This window comes from Propithecus coquereli, unplaced genomic scaffold (genome assembly GCF_000956105.1).
Source record: "Propithecus coquereli isolate 6110/MARCELLA unplaced genomic scaffold, Pcoq_1.0 Scaffold461, whole genome shotgun sequence".
NCBI classification, from domain to species: Eukaryota; Metazoa; Chordata; class Mammalia; order Primates; family Indriidae; genus Propithecus; species Propithecus coquereli.
The window spans coordinates 386211-397258 of NW_012150408.1; the positions used below are offsets into that span (position 1 = coordinate 386211).

The window sequence follows — 11048 nt, forward strand, 5'->3', positions numbered from 1 at the left end:
CCTCCTCCGCCACGACTTCGTCTCAGCTTGAGTCTATCCGCAAGGACCCCACTTCCGTTTCCAAACAGGACCGCAGTCTCAGGGGCCGGGGATTAGGACTTTAGCATATCTTTTGGGAGGACACAGTTCGACCCATAACATTTGGTTCTTTAAAATGATCTAAACTCTGGAGGAGTCAATTTCAGAGCCATAGAATAAATGCTAAAGAAAAATATCAAAATACAGATGAAAGACTTCTCTGGTTTAAAAATCTCCAAAACCGACCACCGTTCATGGCCTCCTTCAAAGAATTCTAGTTACCTGATGGACCTGAGAGGCCGCTCTCCGGCCCCCGCCCTGGACCCTCCCGCACCACTGAACCCCCCGACCCGGGGGCCTCGGACCCCAGGGCTCAGGAGGACTGAACCCGGACTTAACCGAAGTTACCGCGGGACCTTCCGATCCCCTCGACCATCTCCCAAGTCTGGCCACGCTGACGGGACTGGCGAGGAGTCTCTACACCTTGACATTCAGAAACTGAGGGAGAAGAAGGACATGCTGGACAAGGAGACCTTCCAGTTAACATCTGAAGGCTGCCGTGTGAATGAACTGGAGGACCACATCGCTCAGCTCCGTGAGTACAATGACATCAAGGACGTAGGGCAGATGCTCTGGGCAAGCTAGCTGTGATTCGAGGTGTCACCACCGAAGAGTTGTATCCAGAATTTGGTCTGGATGTGAATGACTGAGCAGAGGCTCACAGCCCCTTGTCCGTGGCCCAGAGGGGCAGGAGGGTATGGACATGAGAAGCCGTGAGAGCCCAACTGGCACACCTACAGGGTTTCCAGCACGAAAAGGCCAGAAGCCCTTTTCCAGAGAGCCCAACCTCCCGCCTAGAGAAGAAGGGGGCAGGGAGGAAGGGGTGTTCCCAGCTCCAAGATTCCTGAAATGTCCCAGCAAGACCCGTGCAGGGGTATGTGTATCTTGTTTGTCAATAAACATGTCTGTATACTGAAAAAAAAAAAAATCTCCACAACCACCACCACTATAATAATGACTTGTCACTACAAAATCACAAAATAAAACAAAACAGTTTCAAAAAGTCAAACAAAAGACTAGGAATAAACATTTGCAGCAAATATAAATCATAAAAGTAAATTTCTTTATCATAAACAGTAATTCATACATACTGATAAGAAAAGACATCAAGACCCCATTGTCCAAGGTCATGAGCAGTTAAGTCAGAAAACAGGGAACATGGCCGGGCGTGGTGGCTCACGCCTGTAATCCTAGCACTCTGGGAGGCTGAGGCAGGCGGATTGTTTGAGCTCAGGAGTTCGAGACCAGCCTGAGCAAGAGCGAGACCCCGTCTCTACCAAAAATAGAAAGAAATTAATTGGACAACTAAAAATATATAGAAAAAATTAGCCGGGCATGGTGGTGCATGCCTGTAGTCCCAGCTACTTGGGAGGCTGAGGCAGGAGGATTGCTTGAGCTCAGGAGTCTGAGGTTGCTGTGAGCTAGGCTGACGCCACGGCATTCTAGCCCGGGCAACAGAGTGAGACTCTGTCTCAAAAAAAAAAAAAAAAAAAAAGAAAGAAAACAAGGAACATATATATGGGGAAGTATTCACCCCCCCACGATTAATCAAAGAGATGCAACTTAAAATAGTGACAAAGTAATTTCATTTTTCTAATAACCAACAGAAAAAAGTAAGTTATAATATTTTGTGCTAGCAAAATTGTAGTGAAACTGGCAATTTTATATGCCACTGGTGGCAGTTAAATTGGTACCCTTTTGGAAAGCAAGTTGCCACTATAGATAGAGGGCCATAAAGATGTTTATACCAGTTGATCCAATTATTCAACTTATGGCACTCTATACTATGGGGATAATCTGAGGTATGGAAAAGCTATTTGAAAAGGCAGAGAAAAGGAATATTTGTTGGATCCCCGCTATTAATAAATGCCAGGCTCTTTACACATCTTATCTCATTTTATTCCCTTCATAACCTTGTGAAGTATGTGTTCTTTGCCCCTTATACAGATAAGGAAACCAAGGCTCTGTGAGGTTAGGCCCCTGTCAAGGTCACATAGCTTGTAAATGACAGAGCTGGGCTTCAATCTGAGGTGACCAGTTCTAAAGCCACTGGGCTCTCAGCTCCCACGGCTGCCTACAAGGCAAAGCACCCTTACCCCTCTTCAGGCTGGCCCACCCATCTGCCAAATGTGAGGGCTAGAAGTGTTTCTAAGATTTCTCCAAGCTCTGAGCTTTTGTAACTATTTATTTATTTATTTTTTGAGACAGAGTCTCACTATGTTGCCCTGAATAGAGTGCCGTGGAGTCAGCCTCGCTCACAGCAACCTCAAACTCTTGGGCTCAAGTGATCTTCCCGCCTCAGCCTCCCAGGTAGCTGGGACTACAGGCATGTGCCACCATGCCTGGCTAATTTTCTTTTCTATATATGTATTTTTAGTTGTCCAGCTAATTTCTGTCTATTTTTAGTAGAGACGGGGTCTTGCTCTTGCTCAGGCTGGTCTTGAACTCCTGACCTCAAGTGATCCTCCCACCTCAGCTTCCCAGAGTGCCAGGATTATAGCCGCGAGCCACCACACTCTGGCCTGTGATTCTTTGTTGCTGTGAGTAACCTCAGGAAGAACAAACACAGAAATGAAAAATTGTGCAGAAAATATTAGACATACTTCATTTCCTCCAGCTTTGGGACTTTCAGCCAAGATTAATCTTTGTTTTGGATTTTCATTTTGAATATATTGGTGTCTTCTTAATTAAGATTAGCCACTTACTATGTTAGGGTGCGTATTTATTATATTTATTGAACAAATATATTTCCATGATTAAAAGTGTAGGTTCTATATATGGATATGCCTTGCAAATTTTCTCTCTGTTTGAAATAGGCGGTAGCTAGAAAATTTTACAGAGCAACAAAATAAGTAAATGGGGAGGTGGGGAGCTGGACAACTTCAATTGGATCTACAGCTCGCCCACTGTTAGCTGTGTCTTTGCCTTAGTTCTCTTATCTGTAAAATGGGATGATAATAGTACCTATCTCAAAGTGTTGCTATGACATTTAACCACATGATATAGGACCATGAGATTGTATGCCTTCTGGCATTATGCTCAACATACAGTTGGTAGTCTATTACTGTTAGTTATTATTGTCAATAACTTCCTTTCTATGTTACAAGGCCAACCAATTCGCTTTGGAGTCATTTGGCTTCTGAAATTGTTTCTTTGTTTTGATACAGAGTCTTGCTTTGTCACCTGGGCTAGAGTACACTGGCATCATTCATCAAAACTCACTACAACCTCAAACCCCTGGGCTCAAGCAATCCTCCTGCCTCAGCCTCCCGAGTAGCTGGGACTACAGGTGTGCACCACCACACCTGGCTAATTTTTGTATTTTTTGTAGAGACTGGGTCTTGCCATGTTGCTCAGGCTGATTTCGAACTCCTAGTCTCAAGTGATCCTCCCACCTAGGCCTCCCAAAGCACTAGGATTACAGGCGTGAGACACCACACCTGGCCCTGAAATTGTTCTAAAAGAAAACACTGATTTTCCTGATAGAACAAATGCCTATGGGACACCAACATTATTATTACAGAAGGAATCTGAGAAAGAAGATAAAACCACAGTGCCCAGTCTCACAGTGAGAAAATGAACTAAGAGAAAGCACCTTCCAGAATTTTAAATGTGTGAGCCATATTTTAGGCTGAGAAAAGGAATGTTCAGATAGTCTCTGTTAATCGGATGACAGGAGCCTTTAGCTAAGGTGGACCCTCTCGTGTCATCTTTAAGTCTCCCTTCTGGAGAGGTAAGTGAAGGGCGCAGATTTAAGCTGAGCATCAGTGATTACAGCTTCAGCTACTGAACAAACTCCTCAGTTCTTGCTGACTGCAAGTTATGGGGCCCGTGTCTACTTGTACAATATTGTTAATAGTAAAAATAACGCCAGAGTTCTCACAGTGTGCAGAACCTAGTCTGGTGATGGCCCTTCCAGCATGAAACCCTGTGATTCCACAAGAGCCGCAGAGGCGGGAGGGGTGAAGCAAGCCCTCTGAGGGTGGAGCAGCAGAAGGAAGGTCCTTGGGGTCTGGAACACTCTTTCAGTTCTAAGACTCCCTCCCCCTGAAAGCGTGTGCATAGCCCCCAGTGATTTCCACGCGTGCTGGGAGAAAAGAGAAATGACCTTCACTGAATGTCGATACTCAGTTTCCAGAGAGAAAAATGAACAGCTAATCGCCAGGGCACCTATTAGGATTACAAGTACACTTGTACTTGTAACAGTACAAGTGATAGAAAAACTAACTCAATGGTTTTAAGTCCAAAAAAAGGGACCGTAATGCTACATGGAATTGAAAAGCCCAGGTCTTGCTGGTTGCAGGTCTGGCTGCTTTTAGTGCTCAAAAGAAGTCGGCAGGACCCTGTGGGACACATCCTCAGGCCTGTGAACTCCAGGCTCTGCTCTTACTGTGTGAAGATGGCTGAGGCAGCTCCAGCCTTCCCTCGCTTCAAGCTTCAAGTCCATCAGAAAGCCCAGAAGGCTTATTTGGGAGGTTCCTCCCAAATCGTGAGATTCACTGCTCCCTGGATCAATGGCAGTGATCAGGGCATGTGCCTGAGTCACGGGCTCCTCTCCTGGTCGTAGGCAGAGTCCCGGCCAAGCAGGTAGGCTGAGAGTAGGGGAGGGGCGGGGCTCTAAACTTTTGTTACGACAAGAGGTCAAGGGAAACAATGAAGTCCTCTATAACCGACTACTTCAAATAAGGCATCGGGCCTGGGGTGGAGGGCAGCGCAAATGCTGCCCAGGCCCTTCCAATGAGCCAGTCATTCACCAAACTTAGGCTGCCACCAAACCACACTACTTGTGTTTCCTTGCACACACACACACTGTATTAGTTATCTATGGCTGTGTAACAAATTATCCCCAAACTTGGCAGCTAAAACAAACAAGCATTTATTATCTCACAGTTTATGAAGGTCACAAATCCAGAAATGGCTTAGCTGGTGGGTCTGGCTTGGGGCCTCTCTCTAGGTCACAGTCAAAAAAATAAAATCTGAGGTTGTAGTCAGCTGGGACAACGGCAGAAGGCGTGACTGGACTGGAGCGTCTGCTTCTCAGCTCACTGATGTGGCTGTGGGCAGGCGGCTGCCGCTGGCATCACATGGGCCTCCCCACAGGGCTGCTCATGACCAGGCTTCCCCCAGAGCAAATGACCCAAAAGAGAGAGAAAGACACAGAAGTCACATATTTTTTTAAACCTTGGATGAAGTTCCTTTTTTTTTTGTTTGTTTTTCTTTTTAGTTTAGCAGCTTCACATGCTGTCATTTGAGCCACGTACCATCACTCCTGCCATGTTCTATTGGTCACGCAGACCAACCCTGACAAAACGTGGCAGGGCATCTCACAAGGGTGTGAATGCCAGGAAGCGGGGGACCCTGGGGGCCGTCTTGGAGCCTGGCTACCACGAAGAGGGCCATTTCCTGCCTCTGTGTTTGTCTTTACTTGCCCTGTTCCTTCCACCTCTGTCTTCCCATCTCTCTCTCTTGGAGAACTTCATTCGTGCTTCCACCCCTGCTCAGACACCTCCAGGAGGCCCTCCCTGCCCGTTCTCCAATCACGCCCTTTCCGTGTAACACTCAGCCCCAGATATGTCCCTGTATCTGCGTCCCTTGCATAGCCTGTAACTCATCTGTTCTCCTCCACACTGCGCAGCGAGGGCAGAGACTGCGCTGGGCATCTCTACATCTCCAGTGGCCGGCGGGGCTCCCAGCCTGCAGTACGTGCTCAGTACATGTTCACTGAAATAAACCGAATTGTAGCTAATGGAGAATGAACACAGGAACCAAGATGATCGTCTGTATCATTTCAGCAAAACAAAGCAACACAAGCACATCTTTGTCCCTCATCATCTGGTTTTCATTCTCCCTTTGGAGTCGGCCAACTCGAGCCAATGAAGGAAACTGCACCAATTTTAGACCCTGGTTATGGTGACAATGAAATAACCTGAAATTAAAGTTTTAGTCGTCCAAAAGCCTTGTTTCTTTAAGGTTTGCTTCAAGGCCGAAGACATCATTTTTCTTCTTCTTTTTTTTAATTTTCTTTTTATTTCAGCATATTACAGGGGTACAAATGCTTAGGTTACGTATATTGCCTTTACCCCACCCGAGTCAGAGCTTCAAGTGACTTCTGTCTTAACTAATAGTGAAATAAGTATATATTAAGCACCAATTGTATGCTCAGTGCTACATGTTGGGGGATAAGAGTGCTAGAATATAACACAACATGGCCCTCATCCCGGAGACTGAGAGAGCCTGAGCCACTTACATTTTTTGAAGCTCCTAGTATATTTTTTTTTTTTTTGAGACAGAGTCTCACTGTATTGCCTGGGCTAAAGTGCTGTGGCGTCATCCTAGCTCACAGCAACCTCAAACTCCTGGGCTCAAGCAATCCTTCTGCCTCAGCCTCCTGAGTAGCTGGGACTACAGGCATGCGCCACCATGTCCGGCCAATTTTTTCTATATATTTTTAGTTGTTCGATTAATTTCTTTCTATTTTTAGTAGAGACGGGGTCTCGCTCTTGCTCAGGCTGGTTTCAGACTCCTGAGCTCAAACAATCCGCCCGCCTCGGCCTCCCAGAGTGCTAGGATTACAGGCATGAATCACCGCACCTGGCCCTCCCAGTATATTTTTAAAATTATCTATCTATCTACATCTATTTATTTATTTTTTAAAGACGAGGTCTTACTCTGCCACCTAGGCTGGAGGGCGGTGGCACAATTATAGCTCACTGCAGCCTTGAACTCCTGAGCTCAAACATTCTTCCCATCTTAGCTTCCAGGTAGCTAAGACTGTAGGCACTCACCACCATACCTGGACAATTTTTAAAATTTTTTGTAGAGACAGGGTCTCTATGTTGCCCAGCCTAGTCTTGAACTCCTGGCCTCAAGCAATCCACCTGCGTTGGCCTCCCAAAGTGCTGAGATTACAGGCATTAGCCACTGTGCCCAGCCTCAGTTTTTTTTTTAAATGTAGAAATGCCAAAGCAGATATTAAAAACTGGTGATGGGCCAGGCAAAGCATGATGATGTATTTTAAATGCTTATATTCAGCAAACTAGTACTTTTAAACTCATAATCCCTGCCTTACAAACATAATGCAAATTCTTGACACTCTTTACAAGACAAAGGCTTTATTTTAAAATGTCATTCAGGCAGAGGGTGGGAGTAGGCTGCAGGTTGAAAAAGTACCTAATGGGTACAATGTATACTATTCAGGTGACAGGTATACCAAAAGTCTAGACTTTTCCACTGTACAATTTGTCCATGTAACAAAAACCATTTGTACTCCCTAAATTTGTTAAAATAAAAATTAAAAATAAAATAAAATAAAATGTAACTCATAGGTGTGTCTGATTGTACTTTTCAAATAAGGCAGCAACAATACCTCTCATCCCACATGAATTTCTATAACCTCACCAGTCCCACATCAAGAGATGGAGTTTGTGTTTCCTCCCCTTGACTCTGGGTGGGCTTGCGATAGCTTTAACTAGTGGAGTACAGTGGAAGTGATTCTAGGTCAGCAGGTCGTATAAGATCATGGTGCATTATGTGCTGGTGCTCTGAGCCCCCAGGTAGGAATTCTCGGACTACCCAGCGTGTTACCAAACAATGGGCAACTGGAATAATAGTCTACCACAGACAGTGTGGTCTGGTGTCAGGCTCCAATTTAGGCTGGGCGCGGTGGCTCACACCTGTAATCCTAGCACTCTGGGAGGCCGAGATGGGAGGATTGCTTGAGGTCAGGCGTTCGAGACCAGCCTGAGCAAGAGTGAGACCCCCATCTCTACTAAAAATAGAAAAAAATTAGCTGGGCACCTAAAAATAGACAAAATTAGCCAGGCATGGTGCTGTGCACCTGTAGTCGCAGCTGCCTGGGACGCTTAGGCAGGAGGATGGCTTGAGCCCAGGAGTGTGAGGTTGCTGTGAGCTAGGCTGACACTACGGCACTCTAGCTGGGGTGACAGAGTGAAACTCTGTTTCCAAAAAAAAAAAAAAAAGTCTCCAATTTAAAATTGTATGATGAGTGATTTCTCCTTTTATTCTGGTCAATGTATCTCCATAAGCTTGTTTAGGGACAAGAGCAAATTTTAAGACCCTTCCAGGGTTACAGGACGCTCCTAGCCTCTTTCTGGGGTTATCTACATAATTTATGAGGCCCAGTGCAAAATGAAAATGCCGGGCCTTTGTTCAAAAGTGGGGGATGCCATTCAAAGGTACTAAAATGTGGAACTTTTTCTTTCTTCCGTGGTCTCTCTCAATCTCTCTTGGTGGTTTGTATTTACTATTTAATGTCACGTTCCTTCAGCTGTGGGAATATTCACAGGATGAGTGCAGATGACATCGGGGACCAGTGTGTGCTCACCAGCTGGCTCCCAGGTCACCACTCCTGCCAGCTTTCAGACTGATGAGCTTGGTCCAGCTGGGGGCAGGGAAGTCAGTTTCTCCTTCCCACTGGAACACTATCCCAGCTAGTGGTGGATGGTGACCCTCAAGCGATTGCAACCTCTATGCAGGTAGTGCTCAGTTCCTGGGTCAGGGGTGGGAGAGAGGCCCCTGCTGCATTACCTGCCAAACATGTAGTGGTACTGCCACAGCAGGTGGGATTGGTGGAGTCCCACTCTGACCTTCCTGCCCCACCCCAAGGTGGTGGGGCTGCCACAGGAGCTGGTAGGGGGTAGGGGAAGGCTGGGCCAGGCAAGAGTGGCATGGGGGTGGGGAGAAGTGGCAGAAGAGTGGAGCAAGTAGCCAGAACCACTGCCCCCTCATGTGGGGAGGAGGCAAGAGGCCAGACCATGCAGGAGTAGAGGTTCCAAGTTCCCCGTGCACACTTCATTGTCCCATTGGACTTCACTTACGAAACACAAATTCAAAGATAAATGGTTAAGAATTCCAAGGCAGAGATCGCAGAGCATTAAACCCCAAGTGTGGGAGTCTTCTGAGTGGGGTACGGGTGACTAGCTTATGTCATGGCCATGAAGCCCACCCTGCCTCTCACTGTACAAGATAAGATGCTTTAAATAGGGATCTAAGCCCCCAACAAAGCCCTGGGGTGGGTGTTGTCCCTATTTCACTCATAAAAAAAACCTCTCAGACAGGTGTATAAGCTAGTTTGCCTGGCCCAGAGTCACACAGCCAATAAGATCAAGAGATGGAAATTCAAAGTCTGATTCCAGCCAGGCTTGGTGGCCTGCCTGTAATCCCAGCTACTAGGGAGGCTGAGGGGGAAGGATCGCTTGAGCCCAGGAGTTCGAGGTTAGTCTGGGCAACATAGTGAGATCCTGTCTCTACTAAAAAAGTCTGATTCCAAAGTTTGCACCTGTTGTGCAATGCCTTTGTGAGCCTGAGGAAAGGCAGCACACATAGTGAAGTTGGGGGTAAACTTAGTTGCGGTAGACGAGGTTCCTTGGAGAGGTGGTCCTTGAGCTGGATCTAAAGTAGGCAAGAGCATTCTTAGCAGAGGGAATAGCATGAGTTCTTCACTAAGCTGCTCTGGGTTCGACAGCCCTGCACAGGCATTCAGGAGGGAGAGGAGCCCGTCTTGGGGAAAGAGGAATCAGACAGGGCTGGTGAGATACGAGAGAAGCACAGAGGTAGAATTTCAACAGGAAGAGCATGCCCTTTACCAAATGCCGCAAAAGGCACTGAGGCCCGGGTTTGGGACATCCTCCTGGGATTTGACTGAGGGCCCTGGAGGGCAGTTTCTGGGGGAAGGAGAGGCATTCTGGGGATGGCTATGGAAGGCAGACTGTCAGGGATCAGCAGAGGGATGCGTGAGAAAATCGGGCCTGAGTCTAAGACATTTTTGGATCGATTTGGCCCTGAAAGGAAAGGGTCAGGGTAGTAAACAGGGGTAACGCTGCATTTGAAAGTGCTGGTGTTTTTCTTATTCAAGACCTGCCCGTGTAGGGCAGAAAGCAGGGAGTTGGGGTGTTGGAGAGAGGGGCCAGGAGCAGTGTTGCTGAGCACCTGCTGCCTGCCAGAGCCTGTACTTTCCTGTTTCGTTTCCTCCCAACAAGGCCTGAAGGCAAGAGTTCCTATTCCTTCTTGACCCGAGGGAGAGACCAAGAATCACAGGGGTGAGGGGCAGGCTGGATTTGATCTCCCACCTGTCTGGTTCCAGAGCCCTTGCCTGCCCCTCTGTGCAGAGGAGAGAGGAGGGCTTGGGCTGATCAGGGAGAAAGTGCATGTGCTCCTCAGGAGCTGCTCAGGTAGGAATATGATGGAAAGGGCCAGTGAACAGGGGCCTGGGCTCCTGGTAAAGGCAGGTCTTCAGCCCTGAGGTGTGTCCAGGGCTGGATGAGGGGAGTGGGACAATGGAGAAGGCTCTAGAGCTGGGGAACAGGCCATGGACCCTGCCCTACAGCTCATTCCCCGCTTTCCCAACCTCAGTTTCCAGTGTGGATCATGCAATTTGACCTTCAGGCCTGTATTTTTGTTTTACGTTTTCTAAATTTTTTTTTTTTTTTTTTTTTGAGACAGAGTCTCACTGTGTTGTCTGGGCTAGAGTGCCGTGGTGTCAGCCTAGCTCATAGCAACCTCAAACTCCTGGGCTTAAGCAATCCTTCTGCCTCAGCCTCTCGAGTAGCTGGTACTACAGGCATGCGCCACCCATGCCTGGCTAATTTTTTCTATATTTTTAGTTGTTCAGCTAATTTCTTTATTTTTAGTAGAGACGGGGTCTCGCTCTTGCTCAGGCTGGTCTCGAACTCCTGAGCTCAAACGATCCTCCTGTCTCGGCCTCCCAGAGTGCTAGGATTACAGGCATGAGCCACCATGACCGGCCTGTTTTTTAAATTCTGAGTGGGTAACACACTCACGTGGTTCAAAAATTAAAAAATTTAAAAAGCTAGGCAGTGCAAACTATTTTTCCCACTCCTATACTCCATCTACACAGTCCCCACCCTCCCCCTGGCCTGTGATAACTGTTAGTAACATTTGGTGTGTCCTCCAGACATACTTTAAGCCTTTAGAAGCAAATGTTTTCCTCC

At 47.1% G+C, this 11048-nt stretch overlaps 1 pseudogene; it reads left to right on the forward strand.

The window, feature by feature from the left end:
- The first annotated feature begins 303 nt into the window (after positions 1-303).
- Positions 304-728, forward strand: LOC105818987 (annotated as a pseudogene).
- The last annotated feature ends 10320 nt before the right edge of the window (positions 729-11048 follow it).